The 23,969-nt window shown below is 39.0% G+C and overlaps 1 protein-coding gene across 1 annotated transcript in view; it reads right to left on the bottom strand.

Annotated features, from left to right (window-relative positions):
• The window catches only part of LOC125266702 (DIS3-like exonuclease 2), an 84,479-nt gene that overhangs the window by 21,039 nt on the left and 39,471 nt on the right, over positions 1-23,969 (bottom strand). The window lies entirely within an intron of this gene.

The raw sequence follows: 23,969 nt of genomic DNA, 5'->3' as shown, positions 1-23,969 counted from the left end.
GTCCGTACCAGTGAATGTGCCATAACTGTTTATCTGCCGTCATCGGTGGCCCTGCTTGCTTACTAGCCTGCGCGTTCACGGCAGACTCCGTTGTGATGGGGGAGGAGCTGTGGAGGGAGGGCTGTAGCGCAGCATAGAGCAAGGGGGAGTGACCTGTGAGTTGTGCTTGTTCAAATTTTCAGGCTAAGTCAACGTTTTCTAAACACTCCCTACTGCAGCTTTAACAGATGAACGACTGTATAGACAATGACTTAACTGTTTCTGATAATGTTTGGTCTTTATCTGTTCCATATGATGCCTTTAATAATTTGAAAGAGGTTTGGTAAAGAAATGATGCATTTCTCAGTAAAATGTTAATACACTGTACTTTACGCTATGCAAATATGTTCCACACTAGGGTGGGCAACAACATGGCTACTTCAGATACCAGTGGCCAAATCACACTCCAGGAGCAGAAAGGTGCCAGATTCCTCTTCATCAGAAAGGGATAAATATGCATTTCCAGCTTGACGGTGAAGGAGACATTAACTCCACGTTCTGAGTTTCTGACCTGTTTCTGATTCTGACCTAAATAGAATTGTTTTGCAGTAAATAGAATTGTTGTTTGAACTTTGGGCCATTTTACAGTGGCATAGTTCTGGTAAAGCATTTCCTCATTCAGGAAACTATAATGTTAGCAGAGGTTGTAATCATTAATTATAACTAATTGCTACTACTAAGTATAGCAAAGGGCTCATATACCTTTTAAGTTTATCAAAAAGGTCTGTGTAAACTTAAATAAGTGTCACATAAGGGCAGTTCCCTTCTGACCACTCATAGCCAAGGGCTAAAATCCTCATAACTAGTCAGTGAGAGACATGCAGTGCCCCAATGACATCAAAATATCAACACTTTTGTGTTAGGTACTGAGATTAGCTAGTTGCAGTTAAGTACCTGTCAAAAATGGCAGAGTTAACCCTACCTGAACAGCTGGTTGTAGACCTGACCAGTGCTGTGAATCCAGGTTATATAGAGACAATTAAGGGCTTAAAGGGCTTATGATGAAATCAGCCTCAAAACAACACCGCTAACAGCTAAAGCAGCAGGCCAGGCCTTAAAAGGTGCATCGCTAATAAAACTCCTCTCTAGCTTAGCACTAAATTGGGCTGCTCGGTTAACTCAAGCAATAGACAGAGTATCCCTTGCTAATGAACAGATAAAAGATAGGGATATGATGATCCAACGGCTGATCTGCGTCATGTAAATGACCATTTGAAGGTTGAAGCCAATAGGTTGTCTGCAGAGAAAGAAGACTTGCAGTATATTACATACAGCCAAGGAGCAAATATTAAAAGGTTAAAAGAACAAAATCTAGACCTAGAAACTGAGCTTGAACAGCTCAAGGATGAGCGCTTAAGCTCAGTCACTGTACCCAGGAGCCAGGATAACACAGTCACTCTGCAAACAGGGCTGACTCAGGCTCAAAATGATTTGTCAGCACAGGCAGACAAATTAAATTTCTAATTTCTAATGAGAAATTTCTAATGAGAAACAGGCCAAAGATTGAGTTAAAATCAGCCTTGTCTGAAATTTCTAGTTTGAAAATGGACTTAGAAATAGAACACAAACTGAGTATTGGTGCCCGTGAGCAGTCAGAGTTGTTACCCTCGAGTCGGCTGTTAAATCAGTTCATGTGAGTACAGTGGGTCAACTATAATATTATAGAGCGACGAGAATATTTTTTTTGCACCAAAAAAATAAAAAATAAAATAACAATATCCATTTCAAAACACTGCTTCATGAAGCTTCGGAGCTCACATGAACTGATTTAAATGTTTTTAGTGCCTTTATGGATCTTGAGAGAGGAAGTACTATTGCTGTGAATGCAGGCCTCACTGAGCCATCGGATTTCATCAAAATATCTTAATTTGTGTTCCGAAGATGAATGAAGGTCTTACAGGTAGAACGACATGAGGGTGAGTATTAAATGACATTATTTTCATTTTTGGGTGAACTAACCCTTTAAGACCTATACCGCATTATATGAACAGTTATAGATATAATTCATTATATAAATAATATAAATGTAAGTCATGCATTTGCTTTTTCAATGCTCATGCTCATAATCCATTATACACTGATTTATAAGTAGTCAGTTGTATGGTTCCATGAATGTATATATAAAGATGCAACCTGCATTGCTATAATGTTATTATATTTTAGTTTCAATGACTTTTTATTCACATTTATTTCTGTCAAATTAGTGAATATATTGTTAATAGCTGTGTTGTGTTCTTATAAATACTTATTGTGAGTAATAATACAGTTACTAATCTCTATAAATGCATTATTGATGGCTTTAAGTAAAGTGAAAACACAGGATACAATTTTGCTAAATCAAATGTTAGGAAATCATGAAGATGTGCTCATTATACATTTTAAGTTGCTTACTTATAAATGTAACTAATGAACAATAATTCCTGTAATAAAATAATGGAAAAAACAAACAAACCCAAAAACAAATCATTAATACAGTTGGAAAAAATTTATCTTTTTTAATGTTACATACTTGCAAAAAACTGCAACAATATTTTTTAAAGTATAATTCCAAACTTCTATAACCAATACCATGCATATAGCAGAGGAGATATAGATTTTAACAAATCAAAATTACCATTCATAACCTCTAATGCAAACATTAGCCATTAAAGACATAATTAATAACTAATTGGTACAGCAAACAAATGTCTCTGGAACTATTTTATATATGATCATTTATAAATCAGTGTATAATGGATTATGAGCATGTGCATTGAAAAAGCAAATGCATAGCTTATAAGTAATTATAAAAATAACATATAACTATAACTGTTCTTATAATGCGGTATAGGTTTATTGTTTATTGTTTATTTGGATCCCCATTACCTTCCACAAAGTGGTTGCTAATTTTCCTGGGGTCCACAAGTCTGTACAATACAGAGAAATTGTTCAAATAAATGAAATAAAAACAAAAATACAAGTATAGCTGCAAGCAGCAATTACGGGGCCAAGCACAAAAATGGCACAAGAAGCCAGCCAACATTGCTGGGAGCATCAGACCAACTGCAACAGTGAGCAATTAAAGACCTATTAAGACCATTTTAAGCAAAAGAGCTTAAAATGAAAAATGACATATACAGCCAATAATAATGAATTACTGGTTTATCACTTTCCACCAATAGGTGGCGCTGTGACCAAATTCATGCGGTATGGTCAGAGTGAGTTGACAATGACAACCGCAAAGTTTGGTGTCAACATGTCAAAGCATTGCGGAGATACAGCTTCAAGAGTGGGTTTTGCATCATGCCTCAAATTCGTTGCTCCGGTATATGAAAACGATTTGACGCATCGACTTGAAATCCATAACATTTTGTCGGCATGGTCTGAAGATGATACAGTTCGATTTTGGTGAAAAACGGAGCAACGGTCTAGGAGGAGTTCAAAAAAGTAGGTTTTTAAAGAAAAACAATATGGCGGACAGGAAGTTCAGCCGACTATGGCAAATTTGATATTTTTGTTCTCAGCATGGCCCAAGGAATCAAATGAGACAAGTTTCATTACAATCAGTTAATATAGTCAAAAGTTATTTGCATTTCTGTAAATTTTGTTATAACTTTTGACCACAAGGTGGTGCTAGTCCGAAACCTCTCAAGCTCCTTCAGGGCATTGTACTGATGACCCATACCGAGTTTCGTATCGATATGCTAATGCGATTGTAAAATACAGCGTTTTAGCACAAAATTCAAAATGGCTGACGGCAAAAATGGCTGATATGGGAAAATTGTATATCATTCGACTCGATATGATGCCCCGAAACTAACGAGACGAAATTTATGATTTTTGGTCAAACCCATCAGAAGTTATAAGCGAAAATATCCATTTTTCATATCTCCACTCCAGTAGGTGGCGCTACGCTGAAACACTGCATGATGCCTCAGGTCTTGCTTGTGATGACATGTACCAAGTTTGGTCTGAATACGATAAAGCGTTGCGGAGATACAGCTTCAAGAGTGTGTTTTACATCATGCCTCAAATTCATTGCTCCAGTATACAAAAACGGTTTTACATATCGACTTGAAATCCATACATTTTTTGTCGGCATGGTCTGAAGATGATACGATTCGATTTTGGTGAAAATCGGAGCAACGGTCTAGGAGGAGTTCGAAAAAGTAGGTTTTTAAAGAAAAACAATATGGCGGACAGGAAGTTCAGCCAACTATGGCAAATTTGATATCTATGTTCTTGGCATGAACCAACGAATCAAATGAGACCAGTTTCATTACAATGAGTTAAAAAAGTAAAAAGTTATTAGCATTTTTGAAAATTTTGTTATAACTTTTGACCACAAGGTGGCGCTGTTCCGAAACTTTTCAGGCTCCTTCAGGGCATTGAGCTGATGAGCCATACCGAGTTTCGTAAAGATACGTTAATGCGTTCGTAAAATACAGTATTTTAGCACAAAATTCAAAATGGCCGACGGCTAAAATGGCCGAAGTGGGAAAATTGGATATCATTCGACTCGGCATGATGGCCCAAATCCAACGAGACCAAATTCATGATTTTTGGCAAAACCCATCAGAAGTTATAAGCAAAAATATCCATTTTTCATATCTCCGCACCACTTGGTGGCGCTGCGCCGAAACTCTGCATGTTGCCTCAGGTCATGTTTGTGATGACAGGTACCAAGTTTGGTCTGAATACGATAAAGCGTTGCGGAGATACAGCCTTATGTCTATTTTCGCAAGCACTACGTACAATTCGTTCACGTGTTTTTCGAAAACGGTTTGAGGAATCGACTTGAATTCCATAACTTTTTGTCGGCATGGTCTGACGATGATCTGGTTCAATTTTCGTGAAAATCGGAGTAACGATTGCAGAGATACAGTTTCAAGACTGGGTTTTGCATCATGCCTCAAATTCGTTGCTCCGGTATACGAAAACAGTTTGACATATCGACTTGAAATCCATAACATTTTGTCGGCATGGTCTGAAGTTGATACGGTTCAATTTTGGTGAAAATCGGAGCAACGGTATAGGAGGAGTTCGAAAAAGTAGGTTTTTAAAGAAAAACAATATGGCGGACAGGACGTTCAGCCGACTATGGAAAATTTGATATCTATGTTCTCAGCATGACCCAAGGAATCCACTGTGATGAGTGTCATTACAATTGGTGAATACAGTCAAAAGTTATTCGCATTTTTGTAAATTTTGTTATAACTTTTGACCACAAGGTGGCGCTGGTCCGAAACTTCTCAGGCTCCTTCAGGGCATTGTCCTGATGACCCATACCAAATTTATGAATTTTGGTCAAACCCATCAGAAGTTATAAGCAAAAATAGCCATTTTTCATATCTCCGCACCAGTAGGTGGCACTGCTCCGAAACACTGCATGGTACCTCAGGTCATGCTTGTGATGCCATGTACCAAGTTTGGTCTGAATACGATAAAGCATTGCGGAGATACAGGTTCAAGAGTTTGTTTTGCATCATGCCTTAAATTCGTTGCTCCGGTATACGAAAACGGTTTGATGTATCAACTTGAAATCCATAACTTTTTGTCGGCATGGTCTGAAGATGACATGGTTCAATTTTGGTGAAAATCGGAGCAACGGTCTAGGAGGAGTTCGAAAAAGTAGGTTTTTAAAGAAAAACAATATGGCGGACAGGAAGTTTAGCTGACTATGGCAAATTTGATATCTATGTTCTCAGCATGACCCAAGGAATCTACTGTGAATACAGTCAAAAGTTATTAGCATTTTTGTAAATTTTGTTATAACTTTTGACCACAAGGTGGTGCTGTGCCGAAACTTCTCAGGCTCCTTCAGGGCATTGTGCTGATGACCCATACCAAGTTTTGTAAAGATACGTTAATGCGTTCGTAAAATACAGCATTTTATCACAAAATTCAAAATGGCCGAAGTGGGAAAATTGGATATCATTCGACTCGGCATGATTCCCCGAATCCAACGAGACCAAATTTATGATTTTTGGACAAACCCATCAGAAGTTATAAGCAAAAATATCAATTTTTCATATCTCCGCACCACTAGGTGGCACTGCGCCGAAACGCTGCATGTTGCCTCAAGTCATGCTTGTGATGACATGTACCAAGTTTGGTCTGAATATGATAAAGTGTTGCAGAGATACAGCCTTATGTCTATTTTCGCAAGCACTACGTACAATTTGTTTGCGTGTTATTCGAAAACGGTTTGAGGAATCAACTTGAATTCCATAACTTTTTGTCGGCATGGTCTGAAGATGATCTGGTTCAATTTTCATGAAAATCGGAGTAACGGCCTAGGAGGAGTTCGAAAAAGTACGTTTTTCACAAAATTCAAAATGGCGGAAACATTTTCATGACGGAAAATGACGTCATAGGGTGCATTCGATTCGAATTTTGTTTCTAGCCCTTACGGTTCAAAAGTTATTAACATAAACATAAGTGCAACTTTGGACAGCTGGTGGTGCTATAGGGATTGAGTTAGAGACTCCAAATTTGCTATGGACATAGCTCAGACTGTCCTCTAACTGTGTGCCAAATTTCACAACTTTTTACCATATGGTTCTATGGGCTGCCTCCGCACCTTCGGTGCTTGGCCCCTAATAATAATAAAAGTACGGAACGCCAACAGATACAATAGGTGCCTAAGCACCTTTGGTGCTTGGCCCCTAATAATAATAATTAAAGCTGCAAGCAGCATTTATGGGGCCAAGCACAAAAGCAGCACAACAAGCCAGCCAACACAGCCATGAGCATCAGACATGAGCATCATACTCAAAAGTTATAAGCATATTAAAAAAAATTCTCCACTAGGTGGCGCTGGTCCGAAACTTCTCAGGCTCCTTCACGTCATTGTGCTGATGACCCATACCAAGTTTCATAACGATACGCAAATGTGTTCATAAAATACAGCATTTTACCACAAAATTCAAAATGGCAGATGGCCAAAATGAACGATATTGTAAAATTGGTTATCATTTGACTCGGCATAATGCCCTGAATCCTAGGAGACCAAAGTTATGATTTTTGGACAAACCCATCAGAAGTTATAAGCATAATTAGCCATTTTTCATATCTCCAGACCAGTAGGTGGCGCTGTTCAGAAACACTGCATGTTGCCTCAGGTCATGCTTGTGATGACATATACCAAGTTTGGTAAGAATACGATAAAGTGTTGTGGAGATTTAACCTCAAGTCTGATTTCAAGCTTTTCGTCGAATTCATTTGTGCCGTTTTCGAGAACGGATGAATCTATAGAAAAGCTTTTAATAAAATTTTGCAAGCATGGTCTGAGGATGATCTGTATCAATTTTTGTGAAAATAGCATGTTTGGTATCGTTGGACTCAGTAGGGATTCAGGAGTCTAAGGACATGACTCTTTTGAAAATAAGTTGACCACACCCATAATGATAAGTATTTGAATATTTGATTTTACCACTAGGTGGCGCTGGTCTGAAACGTCTCAGGCTCCATCAGGGCATTGTGCTGATGAGCCATACCAAGTTTCATAATGATACGCAAATGTGTTCGTAAAATACAGCATTTTACAACAAAATAAAGCATTTTAGCACAAAATTCAAAATGGCCGACGGCCAAAATGGCCGAAGTGGGAAAATTGGATATCATTCGACTCGGCATGATTCCCCGAATCCAACGAGACCAAATTTATGATTTTTGGCCAAACCCATCAGAAGTTATAAGCATAAATACCCATTTTTCATATCTCCGCACCAGCAGGTGGCGCTGCGCCGAAACACTGCATGGTGCCTCAGGTCATGCTTGTGATGACAGGTACCAAGTTTGGTCTGAAAACGATAAAGCGTTGCGGAGATACAGCCTTATGTCTATTTTCGCAAGCACTACGTACGATTCGTTCGCCTGTTTTTCGAAAACGGTTACAGGAATCAACTTGAATTCCATAACTTTTTGTCGGCATGGTCTGACGATGATCTGGTTCAATTTTCGTGAAAATTGGAGTAACGGCCTAGGAGGAGTTTGAAAAAGTAGGTTTTTCAGAAAATTCAAAATGGCGGAAAAATTTTCATGACGGAAAATGACGTCATAGGGTGCATTCGATTCGGCTTGACCCAAGGAATCAGAGGAAAAAAGAATTTTGTTTCTAGCCCTTATGGTTCAAAAGTTACTAACATAAACATAAGTGCAACTTTGGACAGCTGGTGGCGCTAGAGGGATTGAGTTAGATACTCCAAATTTGCTATGGACATAGATCAGACTGTCCTCTAACTGTGTGCCAAATTTCACAACTTTCCTGCAAGCGGTTCTATGGGCTGTCATAGACTTCAAGAGCGGAAGAAGAAGAAGAAGAAGAAGAAGAAGAAGAAGAAGAAGAAGAAGAAGAAAAAAAAAAAAAAAAAAGAACGCCAACAATAACAATAGGTGCCTCCGCACCTTCGGTGCTTGGCCCCTAAATATAGCTGCAAGCAGCAATTACGGGGCCAAGCACAAAAACGGCACAAGAAGCCAGCCAACATGGCTGGGAGCATCAGACCAACAGCAGCAGTGAGCAATTAGGAAAAAAAAGTTATTAGAATTTTTGTCAAGTTTGTTATAACTTTTGACCACAAGGTGGTGCTGGTCCAAAACTTATCTGGCTCTTTCAGGGCATTGTCCTGATGACCCATACCAAATTTATGAATTTTGGTCAAACCCATCAGAAGTTATAAGCAAAAATAAAAATTTTTCATATCTCCACTCCAGTAGGTGGCGCTGCGCCGAAACACTGTATGATGCCTCAGGTCATGCTTGTGAAGACACATACCAAGTTTGGTCTGAATATGTCAAAGCATTGTAGAGATACAGCTTCAAGAGTAATTTTTGCATCATATCTCAAATTCTTTGCTCCGGCATACGAAAACGGTTTGACTTATCGACTTGAAATCCATAACTTTTTGTCGGCGTGGTCTGAAGATGATACGGTTCAATTTTGGTGAAAATCGGAGCAACGGTCTAAGAGGAGTTCGAAAAAGTAGGTTTTTAAAGAAAAACAATATGGCGGACAGGAAGTTCAGCTGACTATGGCAAATTTGATATCTGTGTTCTCAGCATGACCCAAGGAATCTACTGAGACCAGTTTCATTACAATCAGTTGATATAATCAAAAGTTATTAGCATTTTCGTAAATTTTGTTATAACTTTTGACCACAAGGTGGCGCTGGTCTGAAACTTCTCAGGCTCCTTCAGGACATTGTGCTGATGACCTATACCGAGTTTCGTAAAGATACGCTAATGCGTTCGTAAAATACAGCATTTTAGCACAAAATTCAAAATGGCCGACGGCCAAAATGTCCAATATGGAAAAATTGGTTATCACTCGACTCGACATGATGCCCTGAATCTAATGAGACCAAATAGATGATTTTTGGACAAACCCATCAGAAGTTATAAGCAAAAATATCAATTTTTCATATTTACGCACCAGTAGGTGGCGCTGCGCCGAAACTCTGCATGATGCCTCAAGTCATGCTTGTGATGACATGTGCCAAGTTTGGTCTGAATACAATAAAGCGTTGCGGAGATACAGCCTTACGTCTATTTTAGCAAGAACTACGTACAATTCGTTCCCGTGTTTTTCAAAAACTGTTTCAGGAATCGACTTGAATTCCATAACTTTTTGTCAGCATGATCTGAAGATGATCTGATTCAATTTTCGTGAAAATCAGAGTAACGGCCTAGGAGGAGTTCGAAAAAGTAGGTTTTTCAGAAAATTCAAAATGTCAGAAAAATTTTCATGACGGAAAATGACATCATATGGTGAATTCGATCGGTTTGACCCAAGGAATCAGAGGAAAAATGAATTTTGTTTCTAGCCCTTATGATTCAAAAGTTATTAGCATAAACATAAGTGCAAGTTTGGACAGATGGTGGCGCTAGAGGGATTGAGTTAGAAACTCCAAATTTGCTATGGACAAAGATCAGACTGTCCTCTAACTGTGTGCCAAATTTCACAACTTTCCCGCAAGCGGTTCTATGGGCTGCCATAGACTTCAAGAGCGGAAGAAGCAGAATAATAATAAATATAGCTGCAAGCAGCAATTACGGGGCCAAGCACAAAAACAGCACAAGAAGCCAGCCAACATGGCTGGGAGCATCAGACCAACAGCAGCAGTGAGCAATTAGAAAAAAAAGTTATTAGCATTTTTGTCAATTTTGTTATAACTTTTGACCACAAGGTGGCGCTGGTCCGAAACTTCTCAGGCTCCTTCAGGGCATTGTCCTGATGACCCATACCAAATTTGTGAATTTTGGTCAAACCCATCAGAAGTTATAAGCAAAAATAACCATTTTTCATATCTCCACTCCAGTAGGTGGCGCTGCGCCGAAACACTGTATCTTGCCTCAGGTCATGCTTGTGATGACACGTACCAAGTTTGGTCTGAATATGTTAAAGCATTGTAGAGATACAGCTTCAAGAGTAATTTTTGCAGCATATCTCAAATTCTTTGCTCCGGTATACGAAAACAGTTTGACTTATCGACTTGAAATCCATAACTTTTTGTCGGCATGGTCTGAAGATGAGACGGTTCAATTTTGGTGAAAATCGGAGCAGAGGTCTAGGAGGAGTTCGAAAAAGTAGGTTTTTAAAGAAAAACAATATGGCAGACAGGAAGTTCAGTTGACTATGGCAAATTTGATATCTATGTTCTCAGCATGAACCAAGGAATCTACTGAGACAAGTTCCATTACAATCGGTCAATATAGTCAAAAGTTATTAGCATTTCTGTAAATTTTGTTATAACTTTTGACCACAAGGTGGCGCAGTGCTGAAACTTCTCAGGCTCCTTCAGGGTATTGTGCTGGGGACCCATACCGAGTTTTGTAACGATACGCTAATGCGTTCGTAAAATACAGCATTTATAGCACGAAATTCAAAATAGCCGACGGCCAAAATGTCCGATATGGGAAAATTGGATATCATTTGACTCGGCATGATACCCCGAATCCAACAAGACCAAATTTATGATTTTTGGACAAACCCATCAGAAGTTATAAGCAAAAATATCCATTTTTCATATCTCCGCACCAGTAGGTGGCGCTGAGCCGAAACACTGCATGGTGCCTAAGGTCATGCTTGTGAAGACATGTACCAAGTTTGGTCTGAATATGATAAAGTGTTGCAGAGATACAGCCTTACTTCTATTTTCGCAAGCGCTACGTACAATTCGTTCGTGTGTTTTTCGAAAACGGTTTGAGCAATCGACTTGAATTCCATAACTTTTTTTCAGCATGGTCTGAAGATGATCTGGTTCAATTTTCATGAAAATCGGACTAACGGCCTAGGAGGAGTTCGAAAAAGTAGGTTTTTCAGAAAATTCAAAATGGCGGAAAAATTTTCATGACGGAAAATGACGTCATATGATGCAATCGATTCGTCTTGACCCAAGGAATCATAGGAAAAAAGAATTTTGTTTCTAGCCCTTATGGTTCAAAAGTTATTAGCATAAACATAAGTGCAACTTTGGACAGCTGGTGGCGCTAGAGGGATTGAGTTAGAGACTCCAAATTTGCTATGGACAAAGGTCATTCTGTCCTCTAACTGTGTGCCAAATTTCACAACTTTCCCGCAAGCGGTTCTATGGGCTGCCATAGACTTCAAGAGCGGAAGAAGAAGAAGAATAATAATAAGCGTACGGAACGCCAACAATAACAATAGGTGCCTAAGCACCTTCGGTGCTTGGCCCCTAAATATAGCTGCAAGCAGCAATTACGGGGCCAAGCAAAAAAGGCACAACAAGACAGCCAAGATGGCAGGGAGCATCAGACCAGCCGAAACAGTAAGCAATTAAAGACCTATTAGGATCATTTTAGGCAAAAGAGCTGAAAAATGATATATTCAGTCAATAATAAAGATTTAATGGTTTATCACTTTGACTAATAGGTGGCGCTGTGACAAAATTAACGTGGTATGGTCAGAGTGAGGTAACAATGACACTCGCTAAGGATATGACTCTTGTGAAAATAAGTCAACCAGATCAAAAGTTATAAGCATATGAAAAAAACACTAGGTGGCGCTGGTTTGAAACTTCTCAGGCTCCTTCGGGACCTTGTGCTGATGACTCATACCGAGTTTCGTAACAATACGCTAATGCTTTCATAAAATACAGCATTTTTGCACAAAATTCAAAATGGCCGACAGCCAAAATGGCTAATATGGGAAAATTGGATATCATTCGACTCGGCATGATGCCCCTAATCTAACAAGACCAAATTTATGATTTTTGGACAAACATATTTTAAGCTATAAGCAAAAATAATGGCTATTTTGGCTTTTCTGAATCTCCAGACCAGTAGGTGGTGTTGCGACGAAACTCAGCATGTAGCCTCTGGTCTTGCTTGGGATGATTTGTACGAAGTTTGGTGTAAATATGATAAATCATTGCAGAGATACAGCCATGAGTCCAAACTGGGTGCTCTGCGTTAAATTAATTTGCGTGTTTTTTGAGAATGGTTGAGTTTATCAAAAAGCTTTTGATAACTTTTTGCCAGAATGGTCTAAAGATGATCTGGTTCAATTTTCATGATAATCAGACCAACAGCCTAGGACGAGTTCGAAAAAGTAGGTTTTTCGCAAAATTCAAAATGGCGGACAAACCATAAGTCGAAACCTAGCGTGTTAGGTATCGTTAGACTCAGCAGGGATTCAGGAGTGTAAAGTCATGACTCTTTTGAAAATAAGTTGACCACACCCATATTGATAAGCATTTGAATATTTGATTTTACCACTAGGTGGCGCTGGTGCAAAACTTCTTAGGCTCGTTCAGGGCATCGTGCTGAAGACCCATACCGAGTTTTGTGACGATATGCTAATGCGTTCATAAAATACAGCATTTTAGCACAAAATTCAAAATGGCCGACGGCCAAAATGGCTGATATGGTAATAATGGATATCATTCAACTCAGAATGATGCCCTGAATCTGACGTAACCACATTTATGATTTATGGACAAATCATTCAGAAGTTATTAGCATAAATATCCATTTTTCATATCTCTGGACCAGTAGGTGGCACTGTGCCGAAACACTGCATGTTGCCTCAAGTCATGCTTGTGATGACATGTACAAAGTTTGGTCAGAATACGATAAATTGTTTTGAAGATATAGCCTTAAGTGTGATTTTGCGAGCTTTCGGTCGAATTCTTTTGTGCCCTATTCGAGAACGGATGGATCTATCGAAAAGCTTTTGATAACTTTTGCAGACATGGTCTGAAGATGATCTGGTCCAATTTTTGTGAAAATCAGAATAACGCCCTAGGAGGAGTTCGAAAAAGTAGGTTTTTCGGAAAATTCAAAATGGCGGGAAAATTTTCATGACGGAAAATGACGTCATATAGTGCAATCGATTCGTCTTGACCCAAGGAATCAGAGGAAAAAAGAATTTTGTTTCTAGCCCATATGGTTCAAAAGTTATTAGCATAAACAGAAGTGCAACTTTGGACAGCTGGTGGCGCTAGAGGGATTGAGTTAGAGACTCCAAATTGGCTATGGACACAGTTCCGACTGTCCTCTAACTGTGTGCCAAATTTCACAACTTTTTAGCATACGGTTCTATGGGCTGCCATAGACTCCAAGAGCGGAAGAATAATAATAATAAGAAAACTAACAATAACAATAGGTGCCTAAGCACCTTCGGTGCTTGGCCCCTAAATATAGCTGCAAGCAGCAATTACGGGGCCAAGCACAAAAACGGCACAAGAAGCCAGCCAACATGGCTGGGAGCATCAGACCAACAGCAGCAGTGAGCAATAAGAAAAAAAAAGTTATTCGCATTTTTGTCAATTTTGTAATAACTTTTGACCACAAGGTGGCGCTGGTCCGAAACTTCTCAGGCTCCTTCAGGGCATTGTCCTGATGACCCATACCAAATTTATGAATATTGGTCAAACCCATCAGAAGTTATAAGCAAAAATAGCCATTTTTCATATCTCCACTCCAGTAGGTGGCGCTGCGCCGAAACACTGTATGATGCCTCAGGTCATGCTTGTGAAGACACATACCAAGTTTGGTCTGAATATCTCAAAGCATTGTAGAGATACAGCTTCAAGAGTAATTTTTGCATCATATCTCAAATTCTTTGCTCCGGCATACGAAAACGGTTTGACTTATCGACTTGAAATCCATAACTTTTTTGTCGGCATGGTCTGAAGATGATACGGTTCAATTTTGGTGAAAATCGGAGCAACGGTCTAGGAGGAGTTCGAAAAAGTAGGTTTTTAAAGAAAAACAATATGGCGGACAGGAAGTTCAGCTGACTATGGCAAATTTGATATCTATGTTCTCAGCATGACCCAAGGAATCCACTGAGACCAGTTTCATTACAATCGGTTGATATAATCAAAAGTTATTAGCATTTTCGTAAATTTTGTTATAACTTTTGACCACAAGGTGGCGCCGGTCCGAAACTTCTCAGGCTCCTTCAGGGCATTGTGCTGATGACCCATACCGAGTTTCATAATGATACGCTAATGCGTTCGTAAAATACAGCATTTTAGCACAAAATTCAAAATGGCCGACGGCCAAAATGGCCGAAGTGGGAAAATTGGATATCATTCGACTCGGCATGATTCCCCGAATCCAACGAGACCAAATTTATGATTTTTGGCCAAACCCATCAGAAGTTATAAGCAAAAATACCCATTTTTCATATCTCCGCACCAGCAGGTGGCGCTGCGCCGAAACACTGCATGGTGCCTCAGGTCATGCTTGTGATGACAGGTACCAAGTTTGGTCTGAAAACGATAAAGCATTGCGGAGATACAGCCTTATGTCTACTTTCGCAAGCACTACGTACGATTCGTTCGCCTGTTTTTCGAAAACGGTTACAGGAATCAACTTGAATTCCATAACTTTTTGTCGGCATGGTCTGACGATGATCTGGTTCAATTTTCGTGAAAATTGGAGTAACGGCCTAGGAGGAGTTCGAAAAAGTACGTTTTTCAGAAAATTCAAAATGGCGGAAAAATTTTCATGACGGAAAATGACGTCATAGGGTGCATTCGATTCGGCTTGACCCAAGGAATCAGAGGAAAAAAGAATTTTGTTTCTAGCCCTTATGGTTCAAAAGTTACTAACATAAACATAAGTGCAACTTTGGACAGCTGGTGGCGCTAGAGGGATTGAGTTAGATACTCCAAATTTGGTATGGACATAGATCAGACTGTCCTCTAACTGTGTGCCAAATTTCACAACTTTCCCGCAAGCGGTTCTATGGGCTGTCATAGACTTCAAGAGCGGAAGAAGAAGAAGAAGAAGAAGAAGAAGAAGAATAAAAAAAAAAAAAAAAGAACGCCAACAATAACAATAGGTGCCTCCGCACCTTCGGTGCTTGGCCCCTAATAATAAGAGTACGGAACGCTAACAATAACAATAGGTGCCTAAGCACCTTCGGTGCTTGGCCCCTAATAATAAAAAAAAAAAAAAAAAAAAAAAGAACGCCAACAATAACAATAGGTGCCTCCGCACCTTCGGTGCTTGGCCCCTAAATATAGCTGCAAGCAGCAATTACGGGGCCAAGCACAAAAAAGGCACAAGAAACCAGCCAACACGGCTGGGAGCATCATACCAACTGCAGCAGTGAGCAATTAAAGACCTATTAAGATCATTTTAGCTAAAAGAGCTGAAAAATGATCAAAAATTAGGATTTACTGGCTCATCACTTTCGACCAATAGGTCGCGCTGTGTCCAAATTGTTGTGGTATGGTCAGAGTGAGGTGACAATGACACTTCCAAAGTTTGGTGTCAATATGTCAAAGCACTGAAGAGATACAGCTTCAAGAGTCATTTTTGAATCATGCCTCAAATTCTTTGCTCTGGTATACGAAAACGGTTTGACATATTGACTTGAAATCCATAACTTTTTTGTCGGCATGGTCTGAAGACGACACGGTTCAATTTTGGTGAAAATCAGAGCAACGGTCTAGGAGGAGTTCGAAAAAGTAGGTTTTTAAAGAAAAACAATATGGCGGACAGGACGTTTAGCTGACTATGGCAAATTTGATATCTATGTTCTCAGCATGACCCAAGGAATCTACAGAGACCAGTTTTATTACAATTGGTTAATATAGACAAAAGTTATTAGCATTTTTGTACATTTTGTTATAACTTTTGACCACAAGGTGGCGCTGGTCCGAAACTTCTCAGGCTCCTTCAGGGCATTGTCCTGATGACCCATACCAAATTTATGAATTTTGGTCAAACTCATCAGAAGTTATAAGCAAAAATAACAATTTTTCATATCTCCACTCCAGTAGGTGGCGCTGCGCCGAAACACTGTATAATGCCTCAGGTCATGCTTGTGATGACACGTACCAAGTTTGGTCTGAATATGTCAAAGCATTGTAGAGATACAGCTTCAAGGGTAGTTTTTGCATCACATCTCAAATTCTTTGCTCCGGTATACGAAAACGGTTTGACTTATCGACTTGAAATCCATAACTTTTTGTCGGCATGGTCTGAAGATGATACGGTTCTATTTTGGTGAAAATCGGAGCAACGGTCTAGGAGGAGTTCGAAAAAGTAGGTTTTTAAAGAAAAACAATATGGCGGACAGGACATTCAGCTCACTATGGCAAATTTGATATCTATGTTTTCAGCATGACCCAAGGAATCTACTTAGACCAGTTTCATTACAATCGGTTAATATAGTCAAAAGTTATTAGCATTTTTGTAATTTTTGTTGTAACTTTTGGCCACAAGGTGGCGCTGGTCCGAAACTTATCAGGCTCCTTCAGGGCATTGTGTTGATGACCCATACCGAGTTTCGTAATGATACGCTAATGCGTTCGTAAAATACAGCATTTTAGCACAAAATTCAAAATGGCCGACGGCCAAAATGGCCGAAGTGGGAAAATTGGATATCATTCGATGATTCCCCGAATCCAAAGAGACCAAATTTATGATTTTTGGACAAACCGATCAGAAGTTATAAGCAAAAATGACCATTTTTCATATCTCCGCACCACTAGGTGGCGCTGCGCCGAAACACTGTATGATGCCTCAGGTCATGCTTGTGATGACACGTACCAAGTTTGGTCTGAATATGATAAAGCATTGCAGAGATACAGCTTCAAGAGTCATTTTTGCATTGGTCAAGTTTTGTAAAGATACGCCAATGCATTCGTAAAGTACAGCATTTTAGCACAAAATTCAAAATGGCCGACAGCCAAAATGTCTGATATGGGAAAATTGGATATCATTCGACTCGGCATGATTCCCCAAATTCAACGAGACCAAATTTATGATTTTTGGACAAACCCATCAGAAGTTATAAGCAAAAATACCCATTTTTCATATCTCCACACCACTAGGTGGTGCTGCGCCGAAACACTGCATGGTGCCTCAGGTCATGCTTGTGATGACATGTACCAAGTTTGGTCTGAATATGATAAAGTGTTGCAGAGATACAGCCTTACTTCTATTTTCGCAAGAACTACGTACAATTCGTTCCTGTGTTTTTCGAAAATGGTTTGAGCAATTGACTTGGATTCCATAACTTTTTGTCAGCATTGTCTGAAGATGATCTGATTCAATTTTCGTGAAAATCGGAGTAACGGCCTAGGAGGAGTTCGAAAAAGTAGGTTTTTCACAAAATTCAAAATGGCGGAAAAATTTTCATGACGGAAAGTGGCGTCATAGGGTGCAATCGATTCATCTTGACCCAAGGAATCAGAGGAAAAAATTTTGATTTTGATTCTAGCCCTTACGGTTCAAAAGTTATTAGCATAAACATGAGCGCAACTTCGGACAGCTGGTGGTGCTAGAGGGATTAAGTCAGAGACTCCAAATTTGCTATGGACATAGTTCAGACTGTCCTCTAACTGTGTGCCAAATTTCACAACTTTTTACCATACGGTTCTTGGGCTGCTATAGACTCAAGAGTGGAAGAAGAAGAAGAAGAAGAAGAAGAAGAAGAAGAAGAAGAAGAAGAAGAAGAAGAAGAAGAAGAAGAAGAAGAAGAAGAAGAAGAAGAAGAAGAAGAAGAAGAAGAAGAAGAAGAAGAAGAAGAAGAAGAAGGAAAAAAAAAAAGAACGCCAACGGATACAATAGGTGCCTTCGCACCTTCGGTGCTTGGCCCCTAATAATAAGAGTACGGAACGCCAACAATAACAATAGGTGCCTAAGCACCTTCGGTCCTTGGCCCCTAATTATTAAACTAATCGCATCACAAAACTATACCTATACATATTAGCAGTAGCAGCACATTAAAAAATACATCTACATATTTATAAGCATATTTTCACATTTTCTTCAAAACACATATGTGCAATTATTCTTACATATATTTGTAAGCAAGAGAGCAAAAAAACAGATTCCAAGCAATCTTTTTCATCAAATTTGATTGTGGACATGGTAAAAAGAGTTGAGGCTTATTCACTTGACATGTTTTCTAATCAGGATTACAATCGTTTAATTTAAAACTAAATAAATCATTATTTTGCCATAATAACACATTTTAAGCACTGCTTGATTATACAGTATTTCCTGGTTCTGTTGCCAGTGATGACTCACGTGAGCCACCCGCTGGTACATGCACAAATAACACCTGTCTACAATCTCCTCAGATGCAGACTGAATCACTGCTGCTAGTTTTCCCTGCGGGGAAAAACGCTTTCAATTCATGAAAATTTCGCTGCTATTTTGTTTTCAAAGAAGGAAATTCAAACAACATGGTTGTACAGTGGTTGTATATATATATATATATATATATATATATATATATTCAGGGCTGTGTATTCCCAAATTGTGGAAATGAGACATGATTGCTTAGTTTTAATGGGTTTTAAAAGTAACCAAAATGCTAAACATTCAAATTAAAGCAGAACAAACATATACAGAAGTAACTGTACTTGAAGTAATCCAAAAGTAATCAGATTACATTACTTTCATATTGTGGTACTTGGATTACGTTACTGAATACTTTTTTTTTATGAAGTGTGGCATTTCCGGACGCTTCAGCAAATCACAATACTACACTGGGTCAGCTAACCAATCTGAGCACATTGCGTAATTTGAAGGGAGTGGCTTCATAGAACCAGGAAGTCAAATGAGCCGTTCAAATGACAATGGAAACAGAGGTGTAGAATAAAGGAAAAATGTAAAATACGGCTTTTTTTAAAAACGAAGCATTAAGACATGTTAAACTGCCCCCAAAAACACAGTCATGCCTAGAAAAAAAAAACACTGAACCACCCCTTTAATAATTAGGTTACTAAAAATATAAAAAGACCTTAAGATAAATACTTGACTTAAATTTTTGAGCTGCAATTGATAAATTTGCACATTTCAAAGTGACATATAACATCCTACGATTTGAAATTAATCTAAATTTAAATTATCTCATGGATGTGGCTGTTGTGGGTCACAGTCATAGTGGCACCAGGTGGCTGCAGTAAGTGTGGCATATTCAAACAACTTTGATATAGTTATTTTACATGTACCCACTATAAATGCATATTGCCCACCGTGCACTGTTGCCCTGAAGCCACCGGGGTGGCGGTGGTGCCGGGGCTTGGGCCCGTCATCGCTGCTCGCAGCTGTATTTATATTTGGAGTTTCTGAAAAATAGTTAAAACTTGCACGGGTACAGCAACAGTTTGTTTCGTATGGGTTAAAGGATTAGTTCACTTCTGAATTAAAATTTCCTGATAATTTACTCACCCCATGTCATCCAAGACGTTCATGTCCTTTTTTCATTTAACCACAAATGCTCATCTTGCACTGCTCTGCAACCCACCACGCATGACGTAATCACGTTAGAAAGGTCACACATGACGTGGGTGAAAGTACCAATCCAGTGTCTACAAAGCGACCATGCAAAGACTAAGCCAAACATCCATCCACAAAAAAAAAAAAAAAAAAAAAAAAGGTAAAACAACTATGTCGGACGATTTCGAAGTTGGAGGAGAAAATGAGATGGTGGCGGATCGCAGAGCAGTGCAAGATGAGCATTTGTTAAAAAAGTACATACATTTTTATTTTTTTTTTAGAAAATGACCAATCGTTTTGCTAGATAAGACCCTTATTCATCATCTGGGATCGTGTGGAGCCCTTTGAAGCTGCATTAAAACTGCAATTTGGACCTTCCACCCGTTGTACCCCACTAAAATCCACTATATTGAGAAAAATCCTGGAATGGAAAAAATGTTTTCCTTAATTTCTTTTTGACTGAAGAAAGAAAGACATTAACATCTTGAATGACATGGGGGTGAGTAAATTATCAGGAAATTTTAATTCTGAAGTGAACTAATCCTTTAATATCTGCCAAGAAAGGAAGTTCCAACTCTTAAATTATGGCCGACAGAACTGTCAGGTACACTACGGGCCCTATAATACACCCGGCGCAATGCGACGCAAGGCGCAGCGCAAGTGTGTTTGCTAGTTTGCATCAGGCGCCGTTCGCGTTTTCCCGTTCAGCGCCACGTCCTTAAATTAGTAAATGCATTTGCGCCAGTTAGTGCGCCCATGGGCGAGCTGGTCTAAAAAAGAGGTGTGTTCAGGCGCATTGCCGGCGCATTGCTATTTTAAGGAGCTGAAAATAGACTGCGCCATAGACCAACTCAAACCTGGTCTAAAGTCTAAAGTCAATGCCGCAATATTTTTTGTTAGAGCGCGTTGGTAGGAACTGCACCTCTGGGCGCGTCCACAGTGCACGTTGACTTTGCTTATTACACACAGGGATGCGCATCACACAAACATGCCAAATATTAAAAACAAAAGGATTACAGTGTAAAAGAATATTATTGTGTATGCTACATAAATATAAAAATGTAATGATGAATAGTCATTGCGTGTATTAGAATTAGGCTACCTATTTTCAATTCAGCCTATTACTACTTATAATGATGAACGAAATTAGCTAATTGAACAATCGTGCCAATACACACACATATATATTAACTGACTCATTGCGCGGAGCTATTTGAAAGCCTGCATCCAACGCAGACGACTGAAAGATTGACTGGCCACTTAACAAATTCCACCATGTAAATAGCAATCCACCATGGCGCGAGTGCATCTCGCACTTAAAGGGAATGGGAGATGACACTCTGATTGGTTTATTGAAGGTTACGCCCATTACTCATTAAGAGAATAGGGACAACCCATTTCAAAAATGCGCCCCGGCGCACGGACCGTTTTTCCGTCGTTAAAATAGCAAAAGTGGATTTGGACACGCCCTGAGTGCACCTGCGCCATGCGCTTTACACTTTGCGTTTAGATCGTTAAAATAGGGCCCTACATCTGGAGAGAATTAGGTATACCCTAATAGACAAGACTTTGTTATTTGAAAAAAATGGTTCCCTTTCATTTCCTTTCTGCAAACATGTGATATGTTTATTATGCTTACATTACCTACATTTACCACTGGATAGCACTTGTGGGTTGAGTTTTAGAGTGGGGGAAAATTTATTTATATTTTTTGTTCAACTATTACATCCATTTATTATGTCTGTTTTCGAAGCAATTGATGGTAAAATTTTGGAAGAAACAGTACAGCACCTTAAAACATCAACCTGCGCCCTTGACACACTTCCCACATCTTTTTTCAAAAGCGTGTTTAACTGTTTAGAAGCAGATCTCCTAGAAGTGGTAAATGCCTCACTTCTCTCTGGGACTTCTCCAAAATCCCTGAAAAATGCAGTTGTTAAGCCCCTCCTGAAAAAGAGCAATCTGGATAACACCATATTAAACAACTACAGACCAATCTCAAATCTTTATTTCATAGGCAAGACCATTGAAAAGGTTGTTTTCAATCAGCTGAACAAATTCTTAAGCTTGAATGGATATTTTGACAACTTTCAATCTGGTTTCCGACTGCATCACAGCACAGAGACAGCACTCATAAAGATAATAAATGATATTCGCCTAAACACATATACAGGTAAATTATCAGTGCTGGTTCTACTCGACATCAGTGCTGCATTTGACACTGTCGATCACAACATTCTTCTTGACAGGCTGGAAAACTGAGAGGTTATTATGTGAGTATCGGTGACCATAAGTCTGAGTGGACATCCATGACATGCGGAGTCCCTCAAGGTTCAATACTTGCACCCCTCCTGTTCAACCTATAAATGCTGCCACTGAGCCAAATAATGAGAAAGAACCAAATTGCATATCACAGTTATGCAGATGACACCCAGATTTACCTAGCCCTATCACCTAATGACTTCAGCCCCATTGACTACCTGTGCCAATGCATTGATGAAATTAAAAATTGGATGTGCCTAAACTTCCTTCAGTTAAACAAAGTCAAAACTGAACTCATTGCATTTGGAAACAAAGATGAAGTTCTCAAAGTGAACACATACCTTCACTCTATGGGTCAAACAATTAAAAATCAAGTCAGGAATCTTGGTGTGATTTTGGAGTCAGACCTGAGTTTCAGTAGCCATGTAAAGACAATAACTAAATCAGCATATTATCATCTCAAAAATATTGCAAGAATTAGATGCTTTGTCTCCAGTCAAGACTTAAAGAAACTTGTTCATGCTTTCATCACCAGCAGGGTGGATTTATTGTAATGGACTCCTCACTGGTCTTCCCAAAAAGACCATAAGACAGCTGCAGCTCGTACAAAACGCTGCTGCCAGGATTCTGAGCAGAACCAGAAAACATGAACACATCACACCAGTCCACAGGTCCTTGCACTGGCTTCCAGTTGCATTTAGAATTGATTTTAAAGTACTGTTACTTGTTTATAAATCACTCAATGGCCTAGGACCTCAATACATTGCAGATATGCTGATAGAATATTAACCTAACAGATCACTCAGATCATCAGGATCAAGTCACTTAGAAATACCAAGGGTTCACTCAAAGCAAGGAGAGTCTGCTTTTAGCTGTTACGCCAGCCGCAGCTGGAACCAGCTTCCAGAAGAGATCAGGTGTGCTCCAACAGTAGCCACATTCAAATCCAGACTCAAAACATATCTTTTTATCTATGCATTTGCTGATTGAGCACTGTGCTATATCCAAACTGTTTGCATTTTATTTTATACGTATTATCTTTTTATTCTTTTAATTCCTTTTCCTGTTTTTATTTCATTTTTAATGCATTTTATATCTTTTATGTATTATCTTGTTATTTCTGACTTTTAATGCATTTTAAATATTTCTGTCTGGTTGAAAGAGCTGGGAGAAATAGGAAGAAAGCATTTGTGATTAGGTTAAAATTTGGATAAGGGAACAAACCATGGGGAAATTTGAGCTGTGGTGCATGGTTAAGATATCTCTGGATTACAGTCAGGACACTTTCCAAAGTGGGTAAATTTCCAAAAGGGAAATTTGAACTGCGTTGCATAGATAAGATATCTCCGGAAGGGGGATTAGGGCTGTGTGGCGCAGTTTGAGGTGTCTTGGCAAAAGGGGAGATTGTAACTTTGTTTATCAGTTTGAAGTGCCTTAACAGGTAGAGCTAGACAGCGGTCCTGTCGTGTGAGAAAGATCCATTTAGATCCGTTCTTATGGATAGATCCGTTTAGATCCACTCTGACGGACAACAACAACAACAACAACAACAAAAAAACTCCCTGAAACTTCCTAGCTCTTCCATCCAGATAGCAAATTTCTTTGTTTTTACTGTTATTTCTATTCCTTATGTTCTATTTTTATTATTATTCTTTATGTAAATCACTTTGAATTACCACTGTGTATGAAATGTGCTATACAAATTAAATTGCCTTGCCTTGCCTTATTTAATGCATATTTGTTAGAATGTAAGTTTTGTTTGCGTTTTTAAAAAAGTGTAATTACAATTGACTGTGTGCTAAAATTCCTAATAAAAATATTTAAACACATGAGAAATTAGGCAGTTACAGTGATCTGTTACACAACAATAAAGAGTGCCAAAACAGTATTTATTGTTAAATTATGAATTAGGTAATAACATTGTTACTTTTGAAGTATCAGCTTTCAAATTCTGTCAAAGCACAAAGCTT

Source organism: Megalobrama amblycephala, linkage group LG4 (assembly GCF_018812025.1).
Source record: "Megalobrama amblycephala isolate DHTTF-2021 linkage group LG4, ASM1881202v1, whole genome shotgun sequence".
NCBI classification, from domain to species: Eukaryota; Metazoa; Chordata; class Actinopteri; order Cypriniformes; family Xenocyprididae; genus Megalobrama; species Megalobrama amblycephala.
Note: the sequence above shows the minus strand (reverse complement) of the source record. Positions and strands in the feature narration are given on the sequence as shown.